This window comes from Ailuropoda melanoleuca, chromosome 6, assembly GCF_002007445.2.
Source record: "Ailuropoda melanoleuca isolate Jingjing chromosome 6, ASM200744v2, whole genome shotgun sequence".
NCBI lineage: Eukaryota > Metazoa > Chordata > Mammalia > Carnivora > Ursidae > Ailuropoda > Ailuropoda melanoleuca.
The window spans coordinates 45,489,052-45,502,457 of record NC_048223.1 but is presented as its reverse complement, the minus strand read 5'-3'; positions in this window follow the sequence as shown (position 1 = coordinate 45,502,457).

Sequence of the window (13,406 nt, the reverse complement as noted above, 5' to 3'; positions counted from 1 at the left end):
CTTTGTGGTCCAGGCAGAATTAATTTGTCTTCATTTTATATTCTTTGAGCATAGCTTATATTTATTATAGAAAATTCCATGTTTCTCTCTTATTATACTTATTTAGACTGTAAGTAAATGGCAAGTCAGGAGATATATTTTGGAGGAGGGAGGGAGGAAAGTCTTCCAGTGATTAAGAGTATGATAACTTGGTATTAACCTTATCCCAAGAGTATAACTTTTACTTACAAATGCTAATGTGATCTATCCATGCTTTGAGATGAGAAGGCTGTCTGTAGAGTGGAGGCTCAGGTTTCAGTATCAGAGTAGGAAGATCTGGGTGTTTGAAGAAGTGGAGAGAAGAATTACTTAAATGAGCAGACTTAATAATAGGAGTGTGATTATTTAAAAAGTGTTTACTATGTGCCAGGCACTGCATTAAACATTTTTATGCCTTACATCAATTATGAAATGCAGAAAGGCAGAACAGTGGCAGAAGAATAAGTAAACAGTAATATATTTCAAACTCCAAATCATCAGGCCAGGAACTACATCCATTATTTCCTCTGTGTTCTTTGAGCTATCATTATACGTGGGACATAAAAACTAAAGTGCAAAATGAGTAAAATCTTCCTTCATGTAACATGCCATCTAATAAAAGAGAAAAGATATTTTTAATGCCGTGGGAAGATTATTAGGGGGTAATATAATATAACACGCAGAAACACAGAAGACAAATTATCCTTCTCTAAGGATACTGTAAATATTCTCTGAGGGGGTAGTATGTGAACTAGGACTCTAGGGAACAGTATTATTTTCCCTTATGATACAGACATTCTGGTCAGAAGGTAAAGGAAATACAGAGCCATATGGAGTTCATGTCACTTTAGCACGAAAGAATTTTCCACCTTTACACCTTAAATATGTTTTTTATTTATTTAATTTATTTATTTTTTAAGATTTTATTTATTTCTTTGACAGAGAGAGACAGCCAGCGAGAGAGGGAACACAGGCAGGGGGAGTGGGAGAGGAAGAAGCAGGCTCCCAGCAGAGGATCCTGATGTGGGGCTCAATCCCAGGACTCTGGGATCATGCCCTGAGCCGAAGGCAGATGCTTAACGACTGAGCCACCCAGGTGCCCCATTAAATATGTTCTTTATTAAACTTATTAGAGGGAGTAGCTTCACCAAGACTTTGGATTTCTTTAAAAAAGATAACATATTTCTCAGCATATGACATATGAACTTCTCCCGCAACCACTTGGTGTACCTGGGGGGCTCAGGTGGTTAAAATTCTGCATTTGGCTCAGGTCATGATGCCGGGGTCCTGGGATTGGGCCCTGCGTGGCTCCCCGCTTGGTGAGGAGTCTATTTCTCCTTCTCTCTGACCCTTGCCCCTGCTCATGTTCTCAATCTCTCTCTCTCTCTCAAGTGAATAATAAAAAACTTTAAAATAAAATTAAAAAGGCATATTTATTGCTAAGGACTGATAATCATGTGTCACACAGAGGTTCCCTATCTTTAATTACTTAGTTTGAATGAGGTAAGCACTAGTATAAATGTCTTTCCCTGAACTTCCCCTGTAGATAATCTTCCCACCATCTTAAAACATTCCCCTCCAACTTCTTTCAGTTGCTTAGGCCAATCTATGTAGCTTTTCTTCAGTATTTTGATTTGTGTTTTGGCCTTTTGTTTGATTCTTTATATCCCTATCCCAAATGTATTTACTTTCTGTACAGAATTCTTTTTTTGGTCCTTGTCTATAATGACAAATGCACTTTTTAAAAAGATAATGATAGAAGCAGGAAAGTATAAGCTATATATTTTAAGAAGATGGTTGGTTTGTTGCATTATAAAATGATACAGATTGGACATTTAATATTATTCATAAAGAGAGTCCTTGGATGGCTCACTTTAGAAAAACAGAACCACATTAAATTCTTTTATTCTTTTTTAATTATTATTTGAGAGAGGCAGAGCAAGCACGAGTGGGGAGAGGGGAAGAAAGGGAGGGAATCTCAAGTAGACTCCACACTGAAGCTGAGCATGGGGCTAGATGCAGGACTCGATCTCATGACCTTATATCATGATCTGAGCCCAAATAAGGAGTCAGATACTAAACCAATTGACCCACCCAGGCGCCCCAAGATTCTTTTACTTTTTTTGTACAATAGCCTCTTATTTCTTTTGGGAAGTGCCACTGTGCGCCCACCCATGGTTCTTTATCACTGGGCTAATATGTCCATATAAGCACTGCAAACTCTTTCCCAAATCATAAAATGAATTTGGGTCAGACTGGAATCATTGTCTCTTAAAAAAAGATATATACTCTGTCCTTTAATTTCAGCAATATTTACACATAAGAACAGCTTCATAAAGTTCACTCTACAGAAGGTTAACAGCATTTCCTTTCTGTATTTAAAATGCTCACATTTTATTTATCTTGCAATTAATATAAGCACAAATGTCAAGAAAGCATTGGACACTCACTGCTTGATGGCTTTTATACAAATCTCAAAATCCAATTGACATTTTGTGCTATTTTCTCTTCTTATTTATACCTCATAATAACCATTTGCTTTTCAGTATTTTTATTTTTAGAATTTTGCTTACATTACTGGGTAGATGTAGTATGTATCATCATTTCTCACTTCCCAAATGGCCAACCACGATAGGAAAAAAAAATTCTTTCAAAAGTGGCATATCGGAATTACTTTGGGATGTAATTTAATGTCACATTGCTTAAGTTTATTTCCCCACCCTTTACTTTCCCCCCTCGTCAAAGTGCCAGGAGATGAAAGTAGAATTTTCCACATTCAGTCATTGTGTAATCAACTACATACATTTGTGATACTAGCATGGTATCCAAAAACACTATCCTTAGCTATGATATGTATGTGATATATATATATATATATATATATATATACACATATACCTATATATGTATATGTATCTTACATTTGGCTTCTTGATAAAAATTGTGAAAGTCGGCATATATAATGTTCATGAAAAACATTAAAAAAGTGTCTAGTTTAGAATCTTCATGATATGTATTTGGTCTTGGCCACTGATTGTAGGTGACTTCACCTGATTTTATAATTTTTGTACCTGATTTATAACTGAGAAAAAAGCTATATTGCAAAAGAATTTGAAATATCTAAATTATTACATATTTTCTGTATGTATTAATTAAAATAAAAATTCTTATCTCTTCAATCTTCAAAAATGAATGTAAATGACTATTCTTATCTTTCATTAATATGTCCAATACATATATTTCCTGAATGATGTTTCACACTAGGTTCCTTTTTCATATTTTATATACTATATGCTACAATGTTTTGAAATATACTCCAATACAATTTTATTGTATTATAAATATCAGATGTCATTTCTGGCACTTGATATACTTACACAATACCTATTAAATAATTTTTCACTATATCAATTCTGATATTTACATACTAAGCTGAGGAAGTCAATTAGCAATTTTTCAAATTACCTCAAAACTAAATGCAGATAATCCCTTTAGATTCTGAGGAATTAAAACCAAAGCATATACCAAAATATAAGCAGAGGAACTGAGTAAGCCTATATTGAAAATGCCTACCTGCATTTGTGTTGTTATATGTCCTTTGGCTAGCAAGTTAATATACTTGGAACAGTGCGAAAAGTCTTGGTAGTTATTAAACTAAATAACTGACTTTTGTCTAAGCCTAGATGTTCCTATTCCTAGACAAGTACTATGACACTTGTCATAAGACAAATGCAAATGAAAAATTTTCAGAGAAAATTTTTGAAACCATACATCAAGATACTACTTATACTTAATTTACATTTTTTAGGAGACTTAAATATCTGACTTTCCAGATTGCCATTCATGTGAGAAAAAGGAGTGTGTTCCTAAAGGCAGTACAAATGTGGCCTGTGAGAAGTGACTCCTGGAGTAAGGCAGGAGACAAATTTTATACCAAATTGACACAAAGATCCTAAAGCTAACAAATTTACCAGTGTGAAGAAGTAAAATCTACTTTGTGTTCTAAGGTATTACAAGCACTATGGAGTGTTACAAAATGAGTAAGTATGTACACTCATTGTTGTGGGCTGAATTGTCTCTCCCTCCACATTTGTATGTTGAGGCTCTAAACCCCAATAACTCCAAGTATGACTGTATTTGCATAAAGGACCTTTAAAGGAGGGATCTAGGACATTTCTTTAGCTATAAATGAGCATTCTCTTTATTGGTTACCATTTAGTTAAGTACTAAGAATGAAACAGATGAGGACTTTTAAATGGCATTCTTTTTAAAATCTGAGATATTAGAAAGAGGTCTGATTGGAATTTAGACCATTATATTAACAGAAAATTCCCTGACAGTCCTTCAAGAAGTAGGCATGATATTATAACTTACAGAGGGGAATATGAATTAGTGCACTGTTGGTCTGCCAGTGACCATGTACGGGTTCTCTTGATTCTCCTGCACACATACCACGAATGAGAAATGAACTCTAGTCTGCTAACAGTGTAAGACACAAAAGCTTTAACCTTTTCTTACATTTAACAAAGAAATATGCTTGCCAAGGAAGTAGATTTGACAGGATCATCTGACTGCATATTCAGAAGAGAAGTGTAATCTGTCCCTCTAACTGGCAAACATCTGTTGGCAATCAGCACACGCAGATACCTGAGCCAGCAAGACAAGTTCCCATTCTTTAAGGTGCAGAGACTGTGATGAAAGTTGTGGAAGTGGGAAGCACGATCTGCTACTGACTATTTGCTCCTTTCCTTCAGGAATTTTGTGTCTCCAGGCTTCATTTACAGCAATAAAAATCAGATTATAAATGAAATCTGATTTTGTTAAATGTTGCCACATAACAAACTACCCCTAACATTTCGTGCCTTAAAACAACTATTTTAATTTGTTCAAAATTTGTTGTATTAGGAATTTGGGAAGGGCTTGACTGGGTGGTTATCTGATCCTTGTTGCAGCAGGTGGGAAGACAGGGGGAGGGGATCTCATCCTCCAGGGCCTTTCCAGGTGGCACAAGTTTCTCCCAGAAGGACAGTCTTAGGGTAGTCATTTTTATATCATAGTTGAGGGCCTCTAAAGTAAAAACGCCAAGACTAGAAGGAAAAGCTGCTGTGTCTTAAGGCCTAAGTGCAGAAACTGCCAGAGTCACTTCTTTTTTTTTTTATTTTATTTTTATTTTTTAATTTTATTTTATTATATTATGTTAATCACCATACAGTACATCCCCAGATTCCGATGTAAAGTTTGATGCTTCATTAGTTGCGTATAACACCCAGTGCACCATGCAATACGTGTCCTCCTTACTACCCATCACCAGTCTATCCCATTCCCCCGCCCCCTCCCCTCTGAAGTCTTCAGTTTGTCACTTCTTCCATAATTTATTTGTGAAATTGATCACAAATCTTTCCTACATGAAAGGGAAGGGGAGAGGGATCTCTCTCAAAGGAAGGGGTATCAGAGAATTTGCAGCCATCTTAATTTGCCATAACTGCTGAGTCTTCCTAAAATACTGGTAAATAGTAAACTGCTAGTTTAGAAACTCAGTTCTAAGCATGGTACAAAGATGCACTAACTTCCCAGGAAAGTAACATTAAAAGCTTTTAATCTCTAAAAACAGAATTGATTTGAAAAGCATTACTCTTTTATTTTATCAAGGCAAGCTTTGCAAGGAAAAGTCATATTTTTCCTATTTTCCCATTGTTTTAAGCAGGGATCGGCAAACATTTATTCTGTAAAATGCTAAATAATCAGTGTTTAAGGCTTTGCTGGTCATAGTTTCTACCACAACTACTCAGCTGTGCTGTTGAAACTTGAAAGCAGCTATAGACAATAGGTAAATGAATGGGCAAGGCTTTGTCTCAAAATGTTTTTACTTAGAAAAAACAGAGGGCCCCAAAAAGTTTATTTAGAAAAACATTTCTCTTATAGGTTGAAATTTGCTGACCTCTGGTGTAGAGTACTTAACACTATATAGGGAAATAGTTTTCATACATGCATTAGCATACGAGGCAAAGAGAAGTATTTGTCAGTTTGTTGAATGACATCACTGACTTGCTGGAAAACCAGATTTTACATACAAATGAATGATTTTAGTTACAATTGGGTAATTTCTACTTAAGTAAAATAAGTTTAAAAATAGTTATAACTTTTAAAAATGTGGCCTTTTTTATATTTTGAAGATTTAAACTTTATGATCTAATTAAATGATAAAAACCAAAATAACTATAATTACACTAGCAATTACAACTACACAAACTTAAATGTGATTATGATGGAATTGTTTTAGTGACAATCTGTAGTATTTATGAGTAAAAAAGTCAATTTTTCATATGGAAATTAAATGGCAAACTAATTAACTATAACTGAAGTAGGTCATTCTTTTAAAATGGGAGACATTAGTCTCTCAAAACATCTACTACAAATCCACACACAAAAACACAAAACTCTCAAGAATACAGACAAGGTAAAAGTAGAATCTGAATTGTCCTAATATTCTGTTTTTATACCTGTAAAATGAAAATCACTGACTCAAAATGACTTCTCAACTCCATTCTTATTCTTGGGTTTAGAACTAATTTTTGAGGCTTGAGATATTCTAATTCTCACATTGTATTTCTACTGCCTTTCTCATTCATCCAACTTAATCAAATATTCGTTCAATAAAACCACAAGTGCTTGTTCTGTACCACTGTGCTAAAAGTTTGCAATGTAACTTTGAACAACATAAGGACCCTACCCTCATGGGAGATATTTTCGTAAGGAAAGAGACAGTCAGACTTGCTCAAGAAGGGAAGTTGAGGTGGGTTCCGTTTGAAGGAAGCTAGACTCTGTCATCAGGCTCTCGCCACTTATACTTACTGTCATGACATCACTTGCTCAGCCCATGTGTGACCAGAGGTGACTCTTCCCATGGTGCCTGTATCATGGATTATCTTGGATATGTCTTCTCTTTGCAGTCATCTCATATACTGCTGTTTCCTGTGTTCCTGGGACCTCTACTGCCTTTGCCTCTCTGTCTCCACACTCTTCTTAACCATAGCACTGGAGTTTGTCCTATTGTTTCTGCTGTAACCAAGTGTGCTTGCTCTAACCAAATCTAAGGCCAACCTGAAAATTACAGATGATGACCTTGTCATAGCTCTCCCAAGTAGCTAAACTGTGGGATATACTATCAGAGTATGCTTCTTCTTGATAAAATACTTAATCCTCATCTTTCCCAAAGTAAAAATGTGATGTGAAATTAACTGACTAGTACATCAAAAGCTATTAATACTAAGATTATTTTTGACTTGAAGTGCATAGTCATTATCTCCATGGATCAGTGGAAAGCTGAACTCTTCATTCCATTTCAGCAAAGGATCAATATGTAATAAATGGCTAAAGTGCACCAGAACCAAGGTCAGTAACACAATTTTAAACTAGTTTGATATCATCAGTCTTATTGTGACTTTAGTTGTTATAAATTGGGAATTTTTTTCTTGTAATCTCACTCTGATGATTATAATATAATCAGATTGATTTGTGAATGTTAATTTCCTAAATCACAGTTTATTAATCTTTAAAAATAACAGGAATAAATTCAACTTCCAGCCAAAATAGAATAACAAATCCAGATTTACTCTTTCTTCTGAAACAACTGAATTTTAAAAATGAACAAAACATATGAAAGGTTCTAGACATCAGACAATGAGGGACAGTGATCCCTAAGGAAACAAACCAGGAAATACCTAGGACTGCCTCAGCCAAATATACTTTTCCAGGGCATAGTCCAAAGAGGTGGAACCCAAGTGGGGTTTGGCATACTCCCTGACTATGAGGAGACCGGGGATACCAGTGCAGCCAGAGTTTTTAGCACAATGTCAGAGACAATAGAGGTGCAGAGACAGAGAACTCCAGATCTGCAGAGAGTCTCCTCTGAGTATTAATCCAAGTACTGATTACTACATGCACCATGAGAAACCTACCTAATGCTGGAGAAAAGTTCACCAAAAACGATTACTGGTAACAGTGCCTGACATTTCCTCTTGGTTGTGAATAGGGCCTGTTCTCTTCAGGCACACTGGAAAAACTTGTAATTCATAGTGCATTACACAGATTACACAGAAGAATCTTGCCTCAGTAATGAAAGAAAATTAGACTAAGATTGAGCATTGTTCTTGTCAAGCACAACAAATCTTAAAAGCAAGACCCAAAGATTCAAATTATTTCCAACTAATTTAACTAGGTCCCAGAGGATAAAGAATGTATATAAGAATGCAAATAAATCCAACACCCAACATAACAGAATTCACAATCACCAGGCACGAAAGGAAATAGGAAAAATTGACCTATAATTGAAAGATAAGTCAATAAATAATCTATTGATCCATAAAGAAGGCAGAAAAAGGGGAGAAAGAGAAAAAAGTACGGATGAGATATACAACAAATAATAGCAAGATGATGATGGATTTAAACCAACCATCTTAATAATACATTAAATGTAAGTAGGTTAATGCTCCATATAGAAGTCATAGATGGACAGATTAGATCTTTTTAAAAAGCACATGCTGCCTCATAAAAAAACCCACAATTCATGTGTGTAGAGACCAAGGAATTGAAAGTAAAAGGGCAGGAAAACTATAACCTATTATTTCCCTAGAACTATTGTTTTAATTATCAAAAACAAATAATACTAAATCATTTTAAATTTTGTTCCAACTGAGTAATTTCACTGTTGCATTAACTAGAGAAATAAATTCTACAGTTTGGAATGATAATACAATTTCATTAACATACAACATCAAACCAAAAGAGTAATGAACTTATTTTTTTCTTTATGAAAAGACTTTTTACTTATCTAAATTACCAGCTAGATGATTCAAATTCCTGATTCCATTAAAAATACAAAATGCAGGGGCGCCTGGGTGGCACAGCGGTTAAGCGTCTGCCTTCGGCTCAGGGCGTGATCCCGGCGTTCTGGGATCGAGCCCCACATCAGGCTGCTCGGCTGGGAGCCTGCTTCTTCCTCTCCCACTCCCCCTGCTTGTGTTCCCTCTCTCACTGGCTGTCTCTATCTCTGTCAAATAAATAAAAAAAAAATCTTTAAAAAAAAAAATACAAAATGCAAATTTCTTTTATTTTTTTAATAATAATATTTCTTTATTATATTATGTTAGTCACCATACAGTACATCCCTGGTTTCTGATGTAAAGTTCGATGATTCATTAGTTGTGTATAACACCCAGTGCACCATGCAATACGTGCCCTCCTTACTACCCATCACCAGTCTATCCCATTCCCCCACCCTCCTCCCCTCTGAAGCCCTCAGTTTGTTTCTCAGAGTCCATAATCTCTCATGCTTCATTCCCCCTTCTGATTACCCTCCCTTTCTTTATTCCTTTCTTCTCCTACCGATCTTCCTAGTTCTTATGTTCCACAGATGAGGGAAACCATATGATAATTGTCTTTCTCTGCTTGACCTATTTCACTTAGCATTATCTCCTCCAGTGCCATCCATGTTGCAGCAAATGTTGAGAAATCGTTCTTTCTGATAGCTGAGTAATATTCCATTGTATATATGGACCACATCTTCTTAATCCAATCATCTGTTGAAGGGCATCTCGGCTCCTTCCACAATTTAGCTATCGTGGACAATGCTGCTATGAACATTGGGGTGCATATGGCCCTTCTCTTCACTACGTCTGTATCTTTGGGGTAAATACTCAGTAGTGCAATGGCTGGATCATAGGGTAGCTCAATTTTTAACTTCTGAAGGAAGTTAAGGGACCTCCACACTGTTTTCCAGAGCAGCTGTAGAAAAATAAGATTCTACTAGACGTCTGTCCTCTCCATTCTCTTATTCTAGGAAGAATATTCTGCCACTTCTAGCTGCTAAAGGAAACACTTGGAATATCGATGAGCCTTAACAGAGGTAGAAAACAGCTTTCTAACAAATGCCAAAACAGTCTGATGGTAAGCTTGATTTAACAATTAAGGTCTTACATTTCAGTTTAGATTTCTATTCCTCTGGTAAAATTACTTAGGTAAGTATTGCAGCAATGACTAGAGTTAGTAACCCTGGGAAAGCATTTGCCACTGACTGGAAAATATAGGACATGAAATTCAAGCACCTGTGAAATTTAGAACTCTGTTCCTCATTGAGAATTCTAAAAACAGTAATCATCATTATTGGGAAGAGAATGAATAGTTTTAACAAAAAAAGTTTACACAAATACACATTTCATAAATGTGTTATCAAATTAACTTGATTTCAGAAGGTTTTCTGGACAGAATGATCTTTATGTTGCAGCAATAATGTTATTTATCTCAAGTTTCCAATCACTAAATTTTTATCCAAATGAGAGATGGCATTTATAAATAAATCTATTAAAATTTTTCCTGTGAATAGTTTAGTATTTATTCCTTGTGAAAAATTTTTATGTATTATCTCAAAACATGTATCTAAATGTTGCATCTTTTTTAGAATACATTCTTTTATTTAACAAAAATTGCTACCATTTGCTGTGTGCACTGTATATTACAAGATTTACATACCTTACTCAAATAATCTTTACAAATACAAAATTTGCCTCTACAACATTGCTTGTAAGAAGTAGACGTAAGATCCCGGCTCATCCTTTTCTAATGTTCAAGTTTATGATCCTTCATTTCACCATGTCACTTCCCCATATAGAAGAGCTCAAATATAATCCCATGATAGTATATGGACAGATGTTTCTCCCAGAAGTAAAATAAAAGCATCTTACCTAAAAATTAAGGAATATGCTATGTATATAATCCCGAGAAAGATTTATAATATACATTAATCTATAATATTTTTCAGAATACTGATTTTTCAACTCCTTCCCTTTCCATTTAAGTGTATCCAAATTTATTTGAATGTAGCATCTTCCTTAGGATTTTTTATTGCTATATTTTTACTGTCCTGACACTTATAAACTTCACAAAGAAGTAGCATTGTCTGACTTGCTCCCATGTATAGGAAAGGATGACCTACATTAAAGACATTCAACATCAGTTTTACATTATAACTTTTTGAGAAGCCATTCAAAGCAAAAAAATTCACTTTGTCTTCTAATATGAATGCCTACAACTTCAGGATGTTCAAAAAGATAACTATAGAGAATATAAAATTCCTTCCAAAAACTCATCTTGTTGGGAAAAGAACCCAGTTGCCATAAATTGCCCAAGTCCTATCTTTTTTCCTTTTTTCCAGCACCTCTGGGTTAGGTACAGAATAATTGGGCATGCTCATAAACAAGACCATACAATTGCCCTTTACTCATCCACTGAATCCCACAGGCAACTACCATGTTAAACTAATCTGTCTGTCAGCCAAATAAGTTTTTTTTCTTTCCCCTCTTTTAAATCTAAGAAAAAGAGAAGTCTCATTTATTACAGATAGTACCAAAGTAAGAAAGGAAAAAGATGTATGAGCTATTGACTCATATAGCATCAAAAAGAGGGAAATTATTTCAACAGAATGAAAGACTTCAGAGATTTTATGAAAAAAGTCTAAAAAACAAGCATTGGAGAAAACGTGAAGTTGTGAAGCTTCTCATGGAACTGGTATCACATTAAGTACAAACTAGTTTATTCCATCCAAATACCAGTCCTCCTCATGATATCACCAGCAAGCCAGAGACCACCACAGAGTTCCTAGACACCCAGTTCTTGTTCTGTTTTGTTTTCATTGCAACGTGTTTCACTTCCCAAGGGTCTCTTTCCTTTTCCAAGAAATGCCGTACAGCCAACATTGCTTTCATCCTCCTTTTGGAAATCTTAACTGGGGAAAAAGAAGACCTGAAGGTGGGTTTGGGAATCAAGGCTGTCTTCAAACACTCAAGCACTGCTGGGTGCTTCGGGGCACAGAAATAGACTAACAAGATGAAGTTAGAAGGAAGCGTTCTGACTCTAAGTAAGAAGGAACCCTGATTCTTGCATTATTTCTCTTTACGCACTTTGCTAGGTGCATTACCCATGTTCCATCATTTAACGTTCCATCCACTTCATGATGTACAGATTATTACACTTCCCTGCTAAATAAAAATGTTGTACCTCAAACATGTAGTTTACACGCCCAAGATGATATAATAAGTAAGCGTTGAGGCTGGGACACAAATATGACTATCTGATACCAAAGTCTACCATTTATTCCACTGCACCCAGGGACTTCCCTCTGGACTGCATTCCATTCTGTGAAATACCAATCAGCTGATGCTGTTGTTTCTCTCAAGTCTACAGGAAATAACTGAAGTCCTTTGTACTGATTCAATAGATAACAGAAACCCTTCTCCAAATAACTGTTGTTTTAATAGACTCCAAATGATACATATTTTGATAATAATGTTTATTAGGATTTGGAAAGAAGAAAGGTCTTCTAAAAATTTTTTTACCATTATATATAGGGATTATGTCCCTTGTTAGAGATGAATTAAGAGACTATCTGAAACCACTTTTTGCTTCCATGGTAGATAGTATACCTCTTCCGCTTAAACATTACACAATAATTTTACAAAAAGCTTCAATCAGGAGAATTATCCAGTCCCATTTGCTGAACATTATGCACTGCTTTTAGCTTCTAAGACATTCCTTTTCACCAAAATATCCTTTTTCCTTTTCACAGTTTTTAGGTTACAATAGCTGGAGTCCATTTCTTTCCTCAGTCCAATTCAAGATGCAGCAACCTAATCCTAGGAACTGCTCTAATGGCCCTTCAATGGCATTCAAAAAGTTCACAGCAACATTTGTTCAAGGTAAAACAAACCACAGAAACTCCATATTCAAACAACTGTTTTTCCACGGTGCTGTGATTTTTCCATGAATTAATTGTCAAAATAAGATAATTTTGCTTTTAATATTTTTTATAATCTTAATATTTATATAAACTTATAAATTTGTATAGACATTAAAAAGAATATCAGACTAACTATTTAGGAATTATAATTCTTTTTTTTTTCTTGATCACTGAAAAATTTGCATATTTTTTTCTCAAAACCAAATGGTGGGGCATGATTATATTTAAAGACTAACCAGTGGCATCAAGCACTGGATTTGATGGATAATTACAATAGCCACATTTCAAAAATCTTTATATAAACAATCTAAAAATTACCTCTAATGTCATGCTTAGGCAAAACATGCCAAAACAGATTAGATGCAATATATACAAAGACATATATACTGCTTTCTAGAATAAAGTTTTTCAAAAAACACACAGAGAATACAATAATTTATATTTATAAAGAATAGCTGTTTATATAAACACTGTTTTGAAGAATGACACAAACTCAGAAAAATGTGTTCAGATTATTCCCTCTCACACATAGGCTACTAATGCCCTGGTATCTCAAAATCCTTTACAAAAGGATATGGCTTAGTGAGTTCTCATCCAG